Source organism: Danio rerio, chromosome 4 (genome assembly GCF_049306965.1).
Source record: "Danio rerio strain Tuebingen ecotype United States chromosome 4, GRCz12tu, whole genome shotgun sequence".
NCBI lineage: Eukaryota > Metazoa > Chordata > Actinopteri > Cypriniformes > Danionidae > Danio > Danio rerio.
In genome coordinates this window covers 70,851,479-70,864,795 of record NC_133179.1, presented here as the reverse complement: position 1 = coordinate 70,864,795, position 13,317 = coordinate 70,851,479, and the positions used below count along the sequence as shown (strand labels likewise).

Here is a 13,317-nt window from a genome sequence, read left to right as displayed (position 1 = left end):
AGAAGATGGTGTCAAGGTTCTAAAAGTTTTTGATTTATTTATGTATGTTTGACTTTTATTTAATTAATTAATTTATTTAGGACTTTTATTTTTATTTATGTATGTATGACTTTTATTTATTTATTTATTTATGACTTTTATTTATTTATTTACTTTTATTTATGTATGTATGACTTTTATTTATTTATGACTTTTATTTATTTATTTTTATTTATGTATGTATGACTTTTATTTATTTATGACTTTTATTTATTTATTTATTTTTATTTATGTATGTATGACTTTTATTTATTTATGACTTTTATTTATTTATTTTTATTTATGTATGTATGACTTTTATTTATTTAAGACTTTTATTTATTTATTTGTTTGTTTTTATTTATGTATGTATGACTTTTATTTATTTATGACTTTTATTTATTTATTTTTATTAATGTATGTATGACTTTTATTTATTTATTTATTCATGACTTTTATTTATTTATTTTTATTTATGTATGTATGACTTTTATTTATTTATATATTTATTTATTTATTTATTTATTTTTATTAATGTATGTATGACTTTTATTTTATTTATTTATTTATTTATGACTTTTATTTATTTATTTATTTTTATTAATGTATGTATGGCTTTTATTTTATTTATTTATTTATTTATTTATGAATTTTATTTATTTATTCATTTTTATTAATGTATGTATGACTTTTATTTTATTTATTTATGACTTTTATTTATTTATTTTCATTAAAGTATGTCTGACTTTTATTTTATTTATTTGTTTATTTATTTATGACTTTTATTTATTTATTTATTTTTATTAATGTATGTCTGACTTTTATTTTATTTATTTATTTATTTATGACTTTTATTTATTTATTTTTATTAATGTATGTCTGACTTTTATTTTATTTATTTATTTATTTATGAATTTTATTTATTTATTTTTATTAATGTATGTATGACTTTTAATTTATTTATTGTTTTATTTATGACATTTATTTATTTATTTATTTTATTTTATTTTTTTTATTTGCGGCCATATTTCCTATGGTGTGGGAGTACAGAGAGAGAGAGAGAGAGAGAGAGAGAGAGAGAGAGAGAGAGAGAGAGAGAGAGAGAGAGAGAGAGAGAGAGGTGCTGTGCGTCGCTTGTCTCTCTCTCTCTCTCTCTCTCTCTCTCTCTGACCGCGAGCCTAAGGTCGCATAGAAGGTATTCAGTTTCTGAATGGTTTAGGCTCAAGCCAACAGTTTGGTGACGCTGTCTGAGCCTTACGTCATAATTTTTTTCATTACGCCGGTAATACCGGATACCGGTGTAAAATATGGAGGCGGTTTGACGGTTTCAAAATTTAGATACCGCCCAAGCCTATATATATATATATATATATATATATATATATATATATATATATATATATATATATATATATATAGTTGAAATCAGAAGTTTACACACACTGTATAAAAAGGCACATTACCATTTTAAAAAAGTCAGATGTTAATGTGACTAAACTTTTTCTCTTTTAGGCAAGTTAGGATTATCACATGCTTAATAGCAGAATAATGATAGAGAAATTTTTAAGAAATTGTTAAAACTTTTCTTCAAAGTCAAGATCACAAACAATAAGATTATTCTGCCTCTGAAAAGGCTTAGAAGATGGTGTCAAGGTTCTAAAAGTTTTTGATTGGCTAATTGACAACATTTGTCAATTCAAGCACACTGCTTCCTTGTGTGTCAACATGGGGAAATCAACAACCTGGAATCAACAAAAAAGCCAGATTACAATTAGCTAAATTACACTGGAAAAAACAATAATTTTTGGAGACATGTCCTGTGGTCTGATGGAGCTAAGATTGAACTGTTTGGCCATATTGAGCAGTGTTACATTTGGAGGACAAAGGGGAAAGCTTACAAGCCTAGGAGCGCCATCCTAACTGTTAAGAATGGGGTGGCAGCATCATGTTGTGGGGCTGTTTTGCTGCAGGAGGGACTGGTCCACTTCACAGCATAGATGGCATCATGAAGAAAGAACATTATGAAGAAATACTTAAGCAACATCTCAAGACATCAGCCAGGAAATTACAACTTGGCCACAAATGGGTCTTCCAAACAGACCATGAGCCGAAGCATGCTGCCAAATTAGCTCAAATGTGCTTTAAGGACAGCAGAGTGAATGTTTTGGAGTGGCCATCACAAAGCCCTGATCTCAATCCTATAGAACATTTGTGGGCAGAGTTAAAAAAGCTTGTGCGAGCAAGACAGCCAACAAATCTGACTCCGATACACCAATTCTGTGACGAGGAATGGGCCGAAATTTCTTTAAACTATTGTGAGAAGCTTGTGGAAGGAGACTCAAAACATTTGACCAAAGTTAAACAGTTTAAAAGCAAACCTAAACAAAATAGTAAGGAAATTTATGTAAACGTTTGACTGTCTAGAAATTAACACAAATTTCTCAAAAATTCTTTCATTATTCTGGCATTAAGCAAATGTAAACAATTTAGGTAATCCTAAGGGACCTAAAAAAGTAAACGTTTAGTGTGATCAGACACTTAAATTAAAAATGCTTATGTTCCTTTTTTAGAGTGTGTGTAAACTTCTGGTTTCAACTATATATATATATATATATATATATATATATATATATATATATATATATATATATATAGCTAATAAACATGACTTTTCTCTAGGGTAATGTTATATCACAAGAGATGTCACAATACTCAACTGTCACATATTTTAGCATAGTATTGTGCAGCCCTAGTAATTATACATCTTGAAGAACATGCAAGTGACTAAATGACAACGGAATATTTATTTGAGGCTGAAGAATACCTTTAACAACACTAGTTTTGCAGTTTTCATTCAGTACTGGAGATGTGCTAGATGACACACTAATAGCAATGGTGAGAGTAGGTGCACAATGACTCCACTGTCACCAGGACATGGATCAAGTTTCAGGCTGACCTGAAGGCATTCGACCCCCACATGCTGTTCACTACATAGGGCTTGCTGTTTCAAGACCAGACGAACAGAGGGGCTGAACGTATTCCCACAGGAGCTCCCTAGCAGACACTACAGTGCACACAGGCTGTCAGTGGAGGTTATATTATGGTTTCAAAGCAAGTGCTGCCAAAACACACCTGCTACCTTCGGATGTGCAGCTTTGCATGTAAAGCTTGAAAAATAAGCTGCCTTGTTGGTATATTAATGCCTTCGAAAACCCCTAAGTAGTAAGTCAGTGTAATTAGAGCACGGCCAGAGTGATAGCATGTCACTGATGTAAAGCCCTTATGAATAATGCATTACCGCCTCATTAACATAATGACATAATACGTCGGAATTGGTGTTGATGCAGTAAATAAAAGCAAACAATCGTAGTTATAAGCGCAAGATGGCTGTCTAATGTAAGTGCACTCACATGTCCTGAAGGGATTGCGTGACTGTCATGTATCCCGCTCCTCCTTCAAACAATACACGGATAGGGTTAATATTGAAGCACGATCACACAGCTCGCGCTTTCCCTCTTGATAAGCATGTCTTTCTCTCAATTAATTAGTCCTCGGTTAACGACAGTAACCCGGGCCAGACAAAGACACGACAGAGCCACCGGCTACCACCATCCCGCTTCATGATTGTGATGTTGGGAGAAGTCCCTACTATTGCGACGGTTTAGCTCATGAATATTAATAAGGTCGCCCTGACGTCTCTCAGGTGCGTTCAACTGACGCTCCACGCACGTCGTTTAATTAATATTCATAAGACAGTACTGTCGTTTGTTTATTCGTCGCCTACTCAACGCCCGCCTACCAACCGCTGCCTTTCAGCCAATCAGAGGGCAGTTAATCGACTAATACGTTACCTAATTAATATTTCACGAGGTAAATGCTCTCCATAGTAGGACTGGTCAACCAACAACTACCCTCCTGTCAGATTAGGCGGAGGCTCAGGCCGGCTCACGCAGGCGCTGTAAAGTATTTCGGGATAAAACGTGGACCAAGGTAACGTTATTAATAAAAATGTGTTTTTAATCTAAAGTAAATCAAATCACAGTCGGTCTAACTGTTCAGGATATTATTCTTGAGAGCAGCGCCGCGCATGCGTAAATTAAAAACATCCCACATTAAAAAAATACTATGATGAAGTAAATATAGTGTTTTTAACCATACTATTAGTAATTATACTGTATATAATATTTACAACAGATATTGAACGCCACAGCCTACAGTAGTATACTATTGTAAGCTAATAAACTGTAATAAATAGTATTCTTTAGTTTTTACTATAGTAAACTGTGGTGTTTCATAGTATAATACACCCTATTGTTGTAGAAAACTAGAGTATTGGGTAGTTTTATTTATATTACGGTTGTATTGCGTAAAACTACTTTAGTATAGTGTGGTTCACTATTCATTCATTCATTTTCTTTTCGGCTTAGTCCCTTTATTAATCTGGGGTCGCCACAGCGGAATGAACCGCCAACTAGGACTGTGGGGGAAACCGGGGCACCCAGAGCAAACCCACGCCAACACGAGGAGAACATGCAATCTCCACATAGAAACTAGCCCAGACCTTCTTGCTGTGAGGCGACAGCTCTAGCCACCACGTCGCTGTTCACTATTTATTTACTCTAAATTACTATAGTATTTTTTCATATGGGATTTAAACTCTGAGCTGCGTCACTACATCTAAACTACAAATTACTGTTGTTGGTAGGGCCAACACATGGGAATAAGCCTCCTAGGAAGGCAACTCACAAGGGCGCTGTGGGGGAAAGTTACTTTTGAAAGTAATGCATTACAATGTTGAGTTACTCCCCCCATAAAGCAACTCATTGTCTTACTAAGTTACTTTTTATGGAAAGTAATGCATTTTACTGTATTACTTTTGAGTTACCTTTGCGTTACTTGTCCTTACCTGGCTGAGGTTTGATCTCTTTTAGAACTTGCAGGTGTTTTTTCACCTTTTTTAGAGAGAAGCTCTGCATTTCAGAGCACCTATATAAGCTGCACCTTCATTTTCCTTTAAAAAATATAGGTCAAATTATATTTTGAGAAGTTTCTGAGCCCGGAGCTGTACCTGCTGTATAAACAGATTAATGAAAGCATGTAAGGTAATGGGCATCATGGTGGCGCAGTGGGTAGCATGTTTGCCTCACAGCAAGAAGGTTGCTGGTTCGAGCCCCGTCTGGGTCAGTTGGCGTTTCTCTTTTTTTATTTTTTTTTTGTAAATTTATTTATTTATGACTTTTATTTATTTATTTATTTTTATTTATGTATGTTTGACTTTTATTTAATTTATTTATTTATTTATGACTTTTATTTTTATTCATGTATGTATGACTTTTATTTATTTATTTATTTATTTATGACTTTTATTTATTTATTTTTATTTATTTATGTATGACTATTATTTATTTATGACTTTTATTTATTTATTTATTTATTTTTATTTATGTATGTTTGACTTTTATTTAATTAATTAATTTATTTAGGACTTTTATTTTTATTTATGTATGTATGACTTTTATTTATTTATTTATTTATTTATGACTTTTATTTATTTTTTTATTTATGTATGTATGACTATTATTTATTTATGACTTTTATTTATTTATTTTTATTTTTTTATTTATGTATGTATGACTATTATTTATTTATGACTTTTATTTATTTATTTATTTATTTTTTATTTATGTATGTATGACTTTTATTTATTTATTTTTTTATTTATGACTTTTATTTATTTATTTTTATTTATGTATGTATGACTTTTATTTATTTAAGACTTTTATTTATTTATTTGTTTGTTTTTATTTATGTATGTTTGACTTTTATTTAATTAATTAATTAATTTATTACTTTTATTTATTTATTTTTATTTATGTATGTATGACTATTATTTATTTATTTATTTATGACTTTTATTTATTTATTTTTATTTATGTATGTATGACTATTATTTATTTATAACTTTTATTTATTTATTTATTTATTTTTATTTATGTATGTATGACTTTTATTTATTTATTTATTTATTTATGACTTTTATTTATTTATTTTTATTTATGTATGTATGACTTTTATTTATTTAAGACTTTTATTTATTTATTTTTATTAATATATGTATGACTTTTATTTATTTATTTATTCATGACTTTTATTTATTTATTTTTATTTATGTATGTATGACTTTTATTTTATTTATTTCTATATTTATTTATTTATTTTTATTAATGTATGTATGACTTATTTTATTTTATTTATTTATGACTTTTATTTATTTATTTATTTTTATTAATGTATGTATGGCTTTTATTTTTTATTTATTTATTTATGACTTTTATTTATTTATTTATTTTTTTATTTATGTATGTATGGCTTTTATTTTATTTATTTATTTATGACTTTTATTTATTTATTTATTTTTATTTATGTATGTATGACTTTTATTTTATTTATTTATGAATTTTATTTATTTATTTATTTTTATTAATGTATGACTTTTATTTTATTTATTTATTTATTTATTTATTTATATTCATTAATGTATGTCTGACTTCTATTTTATTTATTTGTTTATTTATTTATGACTTTTATTTATTTATTTATTTTTATTAATGTATGTCTGACGTTTATTTGATTTATTTATTTATTTATTTATGACTTTTATTTATTTATTTTTATTAATGTATGTATGACTTTTAATTTATTTATTGTTTTATTTATGACATTTATTTATTTATTTGTTTTTATTTATGTATGTATGTATGACTTTTATTTTATTTATTTATTTATTTATTTATTTATTTATTTATGACTTTTATGGCAAATTACAGTAAAAAAGAAGACAAAACAAAAGTATATTTCAAAAAGTATAGATAGCATCAAGTTAAGCACATACAATGAGAAAAAAACAAGCAAACAAAATAAAAAATAAAAAAAACACACCAACAAACAAAACAGTAAATAATAACGTGGCTTAACAAAAACTAAAATTGTACAACCTGAAGCACACAATACACTCTACTTTGCACTTATTGAAGAAAAAATCGATTTGCTGGAACAAGGACTTGCTCTGCAGTTGCCAATAAAACATGTTCTTGGATATATTTCCTGAACGGGTCCCAAATTTTCTTAAACTGGTTAGATGAACCTCTAGACCAGTGGTCACCAAACTTGCTGGTGTCCTGCAGATTTGAGCTCCAACCCTAATCAAACACACCTGAACAAGCTAATCAAGGTCTTACTAGGTATACTTGAAACACCCAGGCAGGCGTGTTGAGGCAAGTTGGAGCTAAACCCTGCAGGGACACCGGCCCTTCAGGACAGAGATTGGTGACCCCTGCTCTAGACCAGAGGTGTCCAAACTCGGTCCTGGAGGGCCGGTGTCCTGCATATTTTAGCACCAACCTTAATTAAACACACCTGAACCAGCTAATCAAGCTCTTTCCAGGTATACTAGACTTCCAGGCAGGTGTGTTGGAGGAAGTTGGAGCTAAACTATGCAGGACATCGGCCCTCCAGGACCGAGATTGGACACCCCTGCTCTAGACAGTCTAATTTTTTCCAACTTTACAAAGAAGAGGACATCACGGACCCACTGTGTTGGGGTTGCAGGTTTCTGATCCTTCCACCTAAGGCCAACCCTGTTCCTGGAGAGCCACCTTCCTGCAGATTTCATCATCATTTCCTTTATTTAGCCAGGAGATCACATTGAGACAGTACTGTCTCTTCTTCCAGTGAGACCTGGTCAACCCTGGTCACCTGGTCAGGGGTGGCCAACGCTGTTCCTGGAGAGCCACCTTCCTGCAGATTTCAGTTGCTATCCATATCCAACACACCTGCCTGTAATTATCACGTGGTGTTCAGGTCCTAACTAATTGGTTCAGGTGTGCTTGATATGGGTAGCAACTGAAATCTGCAGGAAGGTGGCTCTCCAGGAACAGCGTTGGCCACCCCTGCTCTAAGCAATGTTAGTCGTTTGGCCAGGAGCACAATAAAGGCGATGCAATCAGATTGTATTTTTGTAAGATTATATGACGTGGGCGAAATTCCAAAAATGGCAATCAGTAGGCAAGGGGAGTTATATATACCTAAAAAAACAGATATAGTTTTAAAAATAGTGTCCCAAAAGTAATTAAGCTTCATACAAGACCAAAACATACTGTATGCGCATGAGTGGCTGGGGTGGAATAACAGCGAGAACAGGCCGGATCTATATGCTGAAAGTGCTCTGAGAGATTTTGGTTTGTCCAGTGTACACGATGCACACTTTTGCACTGCAGAAGTCCATGTCTCGCACAGATGGAGGACTTGTGCATTCTGTATAAGACTGATTCCCAATCCTCATCTGAAATTGTGATTCCCAGATCATCTTCCCACACAGATTTTATTTGGGAATAAGATGTATCAGTTGACGTTTCTGTGTGGAGTTTGCACGTTCTCCCCGTGTTTGCGTGGGTTTACCCTCACAGGTCTAAAGACATGCGCTGTAGCTGAATTGGGAAAGCCAAATTGTCAGTAGTGTATGTGTGTGAATGAGAGTGTGTGTGTGTGTTTCCCAGTGATGGGTTGCAGCTGGAAGGGCATTCCCTGCGTGAAACATATGCTGGATAAGTTGGTGGTTCATTCCACTGTGGTGACAACAGATTAATAAAGGGACTAAAAGAAAAATGAATCACTCTAAAGCAGGGGTGGCCAACCCTGTTCCTGGAGAGCCACCTTCCTGCAGATTTCAGTTGCAACCCTTATCAAACACACCTGCCTGTGATTATCACCTGGTGTTCAGGTCCTAATTAATTGGTTCAGGTGTGTTTGATATGGGTAGCAACTGAAATCTGCAGGAAGGTGGCTCTCCAGGAACAGGGTTGAGCACCCCTGCTCTAAAGTAATGTGTTTGCTACTTTTGTATGCTTTTGTGTTATTAGTCAAGTAAATTCATTGTCGATTGAGGTACAGATTGCAAAAAAGCTTAAGAGCACTAACATGAAATAATTTATTACGGCAAAAACAGATTTTAAAATGTTTAATAACGGAATGAACAGTAAGCATCCCTAAAACTAAATAAATCCTTCAGCTTTATACATTGAATAAATCGCTTCACGTGGCCTTAACAAATGTGTAAAGGGGGTCACTGTCATGATCGCCGGCGATCTCTAACCAGCAGAGGTCGCTGGAAAACATTCAAACTCATCAAGTCGGCGGCTGTCCTGCCACGATTCTGCCGCGCCACAGAGCACCATCTGTTTAGTTTCATTTTAAATAGCATGCGAACGTGCGCCTCTGGTGTGTGATACTTCCAAATGTCATATGCACGCCGTGTCGCGGCGCATCCGGTGTATGACGCCCTTAAATCGTTTATCGAGAGAAGAAATCCTACTTTATTACAACACGTTGTAGGAGCCATACATTGTAAATTGGCGATTGGCCACAAGGTGTCAGTAGGAGACTATATAACTGTGGCTTCACTGCATGGAGCAAGGGCCTACTCACACTATGCTATCCGTACCGTGCTATCCTTCCAGCCCTGGCCCGGTTGGAAGAGGTGTGCCTGAGCGCGGTTCACTTGGGCTGTACGCTTGTGTGAGTGCAAAACGCGCCAAAGCCTGAAACTGAAAGCAAGACGTGACTTTTAAGGGGCTGTTTCATATGGATTTATTAATCATTCTTACCAATGAGCGAACGCAAACTGATGTAGCTTATTAAAGACGCAAACCCCTCACTGCACGACAGCTGCACCTTCAGCAAACCTCCTAATTCTTGCATCACAAGGACTTTATGATCGTTTGAGCGTCAAAAGTGGCGGATCTGTTCGGCGAATTATCCGACTGCGTGTCACCGCATCCCTGAGGACTAAAGAGATATAACTAGGGAAATCTCCACTGTGCTGAGCTGGAGCCCTTACTGAACAGCGCAGCATCGATGACGTAAGTGTGCCCAGGCCAGATTGTTATGTGAGTGCGGGCTATCGGGGGAGACGGGAGGGGGGACAAGCGTGGTTTGGCCCAGTTCGAGGCAACTGTACATAGTGCGAGTACGGCCTAAGAAAGCATTAGTAGGAAGCACACAGTTTTTGACCGTATCGTAGCTCAACGTAACGTAACTCAACGTAACAACTTAAGGTTACAGAGAAGTGTGCATATAGATAAAGGAAAAGCGATGAAGTAATTCTGTTGATCGGAAAATAAAGACGTTTTTATTTGCGACTCTGACTTGCTCATTCTACCAACAATTGCAGCAATAGGAAAGCCGCTACACACGTCGTCATCGCTTCTACAGTAGACAGTGGCTCCATCTCCTCAACAATAAAAGAAATAGCCATTTTTGTTTGGAGTTTAGTCGAATTAATTAATACCTTTGTTAATCAGTTGTTGTTTAGCTGGAGGTGGGGTGCGAGTGTGGTGTTTCACATCCAGTTTTTTTTGTTTTATTTGATGTTGAATTTCGTGCAGTTGTCGATTTTCACTTGCACATAATCTACACTTAACAATAATCCACTTCTTTTCTTCGATGACTTCAAAATAACGAGAATCCATTGCATCCATCCATACCCCCCTTTGAATTTTTTTTTCTTTTTTAAATGTTTCCCAAATTATGTTTAACAGAGCAAGGAAATTTTCACTGTATGTCTGATAATATTTTTTTCTTTAATATTCTTCTGGAGAAAGTCTTATTTGTTTTATTTAGGCTAGAATGAAAGCAGTTTTAAATTTTTAAAAAGACGTTTTAAGGTCAAAATTATTAGCCCCTTTAAGCTAATTTTTTTTTTCGATAGTCTACAGAACAAACCATCATTATACAATAACTTGCCTAATTACCCTAACCTGCCTAGTTAACTAAATTCTTGAAAAAATAAAATTATTTACTGTCATCATAGCAACGATAAAATAAATCAGTTATTAGAAATGAGTTATTAAAACTGTTATGTTTAAAAATGTGTTAAAAAAAATCTGCTCTCGGTTAAACAGAAATTGGAGAAAAACTAAACATGGTTGTAATAATTCAGGGGGGCTAATAATTCTGACTTCAACTGTAAGTCTTCAGCCTGCTGTTGTTCCTGTTTCTGACTGTCTGTAGTGATGACGGCCGATTTGCAAATGAATTGTTTGTTTTAACCGGATCTTCTGAGTGAACCGGTCAAACTAGTTCATTACATTTTTCATTTTTTGTTATTTGCTTGTTTATTTTACAGGGACAATACACTTGAAATTGTTATACAAAGATAACCGATGTTGCGTAGAAAGGGCATATAGCAGCTAATTTGCCGTCCTTGTCCCTGGTTAGGCATTACATTAAAAAATAAAAAATACAACAAAAAAAAACAATCAAGGATAAAACACAATACAGCAAACATGTACAATATATACAGATATACAACATATATAATCTAATTGAACAGAGTTATCATGAAACAGTTTGCGTCTTTAAAACTAACATCCCGGATACCCCCTCTTACTTGAAATAACCCCATATCCTGAGTTATTCAGTTACTAGAACAGTACACCGACTCATCTGCTGTGAAAAAAACAGACCTGATGATGAGGATGAGTGTAAGCCGACTGTCTGTTCCCTCACAGCATGCTCTCTCATTAGCCCCTTTCACACATACAGACCTTTCCGGGTCTGTATGTGTGAACAGGTACTTTTTGAAAATACCGGTAAATTCTTCCTGGCTATTTTCCGGAAAGAGAAGTTGTAACATTACCGGCAATTTGCCGGAATGCTGCGCTGTGTGAATGCAGAAGGAAGATTGCCGTAATAAGCGCGTGCACGTCTAGAACGTGCTGACGTGAGACGTCTGCTTTAGCCAATCACAACAGTTAGACGCATTTACGTCCGCGCGGTTTGTGAGAATAAAAGCCTTTGAATATTTTTCCAGACACATTTAGCTGCTAGAAGTTAGTCAGATCACGTTTATATGTTCTTCTTTATGCCAACTGTGTAAATAATCATCGATGAGATGCTTATGATAAGCCGTTGTTTGTTTACCTTCAAGCTTTGCGTGTGCTTGTGAAACAGCCTGTGAGCGCCTGCACACGCACATATAATGAACATCTCGACATGCGAAAGTGATCCTGCGAAAGTTGTTCACAATATTGATCATCCACAGAGTTTGTAATTTAGTCAAATGTTTACAAATACAAGCGCAGCCGTTTAAAGCTCATTTGTGGTGAATGATGTCAGAATTTACCGGTATTTTGGAATGGATGTGTGAATGCTCTTTTCCGGAAAATTTCCGTAACGTCCTCGCCTGTGTGAACAGCGCTTTTTTGAATATACCGGTAAAGTCGTTCCGGAAATTTTCCAGATATTTACCGGTATCACTGTGTGAAAGGGGCTATTGAGTGTGTGATTCAACGTGACTATGGTAATTTTTATTCAACAGTATATTTTGTAAAAGCATATTACGCAAGGTAAAAAAATTAAAAGTAACTCAAATAATTTAGCTTATTTTTAAAAGTAATGTGTTATATTACTCGTTACTTTGAAAAAAAGTTATATTATTACGTAAGGCGCGTTACTTATAACGCTTTAAGCTGCGGTCACTCTGCACTTTTCTCCCCATAGACTTCCATTCATACGCACACAAATGCGTCAGACCGGAAACGCAAACTTGTGCGACAAGTTTCGCAGTTCGCTGTGTTGAAAAGTTTAAGCTCGGTCAACTCTGACCTTTGAAACCGCATCACTAGACTGCGTGAGATCAATCGAGGATCAAAACAGGACCTCTTATGACAGACAATTAAAACATGGACCAATCGCTCACTTTTTAAATGTCTAATCATTTTATTTAATCCCGCCCCTTTTCGCAGCGCTGTTCGACAGAATTTCGCACCAACAAACTCTAGTGTGACCGCATCTTTACCCCCAACACTGCATAAGACACAATAAGATGGAAATAGTTTAAATAAATGATTCTCATTAAAATTATTACTATATTATAGTTCACGACTGACTATATTAAAATAACGTCATTTCGAATTCAGTTTCTAATGACACGATCACGCATTTTTCAAGAAAACAGCTGCTTTATAAGTTGAAATGTTCAACAACCCAAACAGTATTATATGTCTTAACAATAAAAATGAAAAAATAAATTCAATCAGATAGGTAAGGATAGAACTCGGGTCCTACAGTGTGGTATCACAACGTGCTGACCATTGGACCACAATGGCACTATTGTTAAAAACATGTCTATTGACGACTTAATCTTTTTCTCCCCTTTCTATAGTTGTGATGAATTTATGTCAGATTTATTAATGTAGTGAATCATCTGATTTTCATTAAGCAGGTGTAATATTCATTAAT

General features: G+C 34.2%; 2 protein-coding genes across 38 annotated transcripts in view; one reads left to right on the top strand and one right to left on the bottom strand.

The window, feature by feature from the left end:
- Positions 1–3,649, bottom strand: part of rab3ip (RAB3A interacting protein (rabin3)) — an 847,807-nt gene extending 844,158 nt beyond the window's left edge. For 36 of the 37 annotated variants that reach the window (XR_012401567.1, XR_012401568.1, XR_012401570.1 and 33 more), the window contains exon 1: positions 3,429–3,649. The gene's annotated coding sequence lies outside the window, so the exon portion shown is untranslated. 37 annotated transcript variants of the gene reach the window in all.
- A 267-nt stretch (positions 3,650–3,916) lies between these two features.
- Positions 3,917–13,317, top strand: part of LOC100149554 (uncharacterized) — a 30,432-nt gene continuing 21,031 nt past the window's right edge. The window contains exon 1 of the mRNA XM_068220507.2: positions 3,917–4,008. The gene's annotated coding sequence lies outside the window, so the exon portion shown is untranslated. The remainder of the gene's footprint in view (positions 4,009–13,317) is intronic.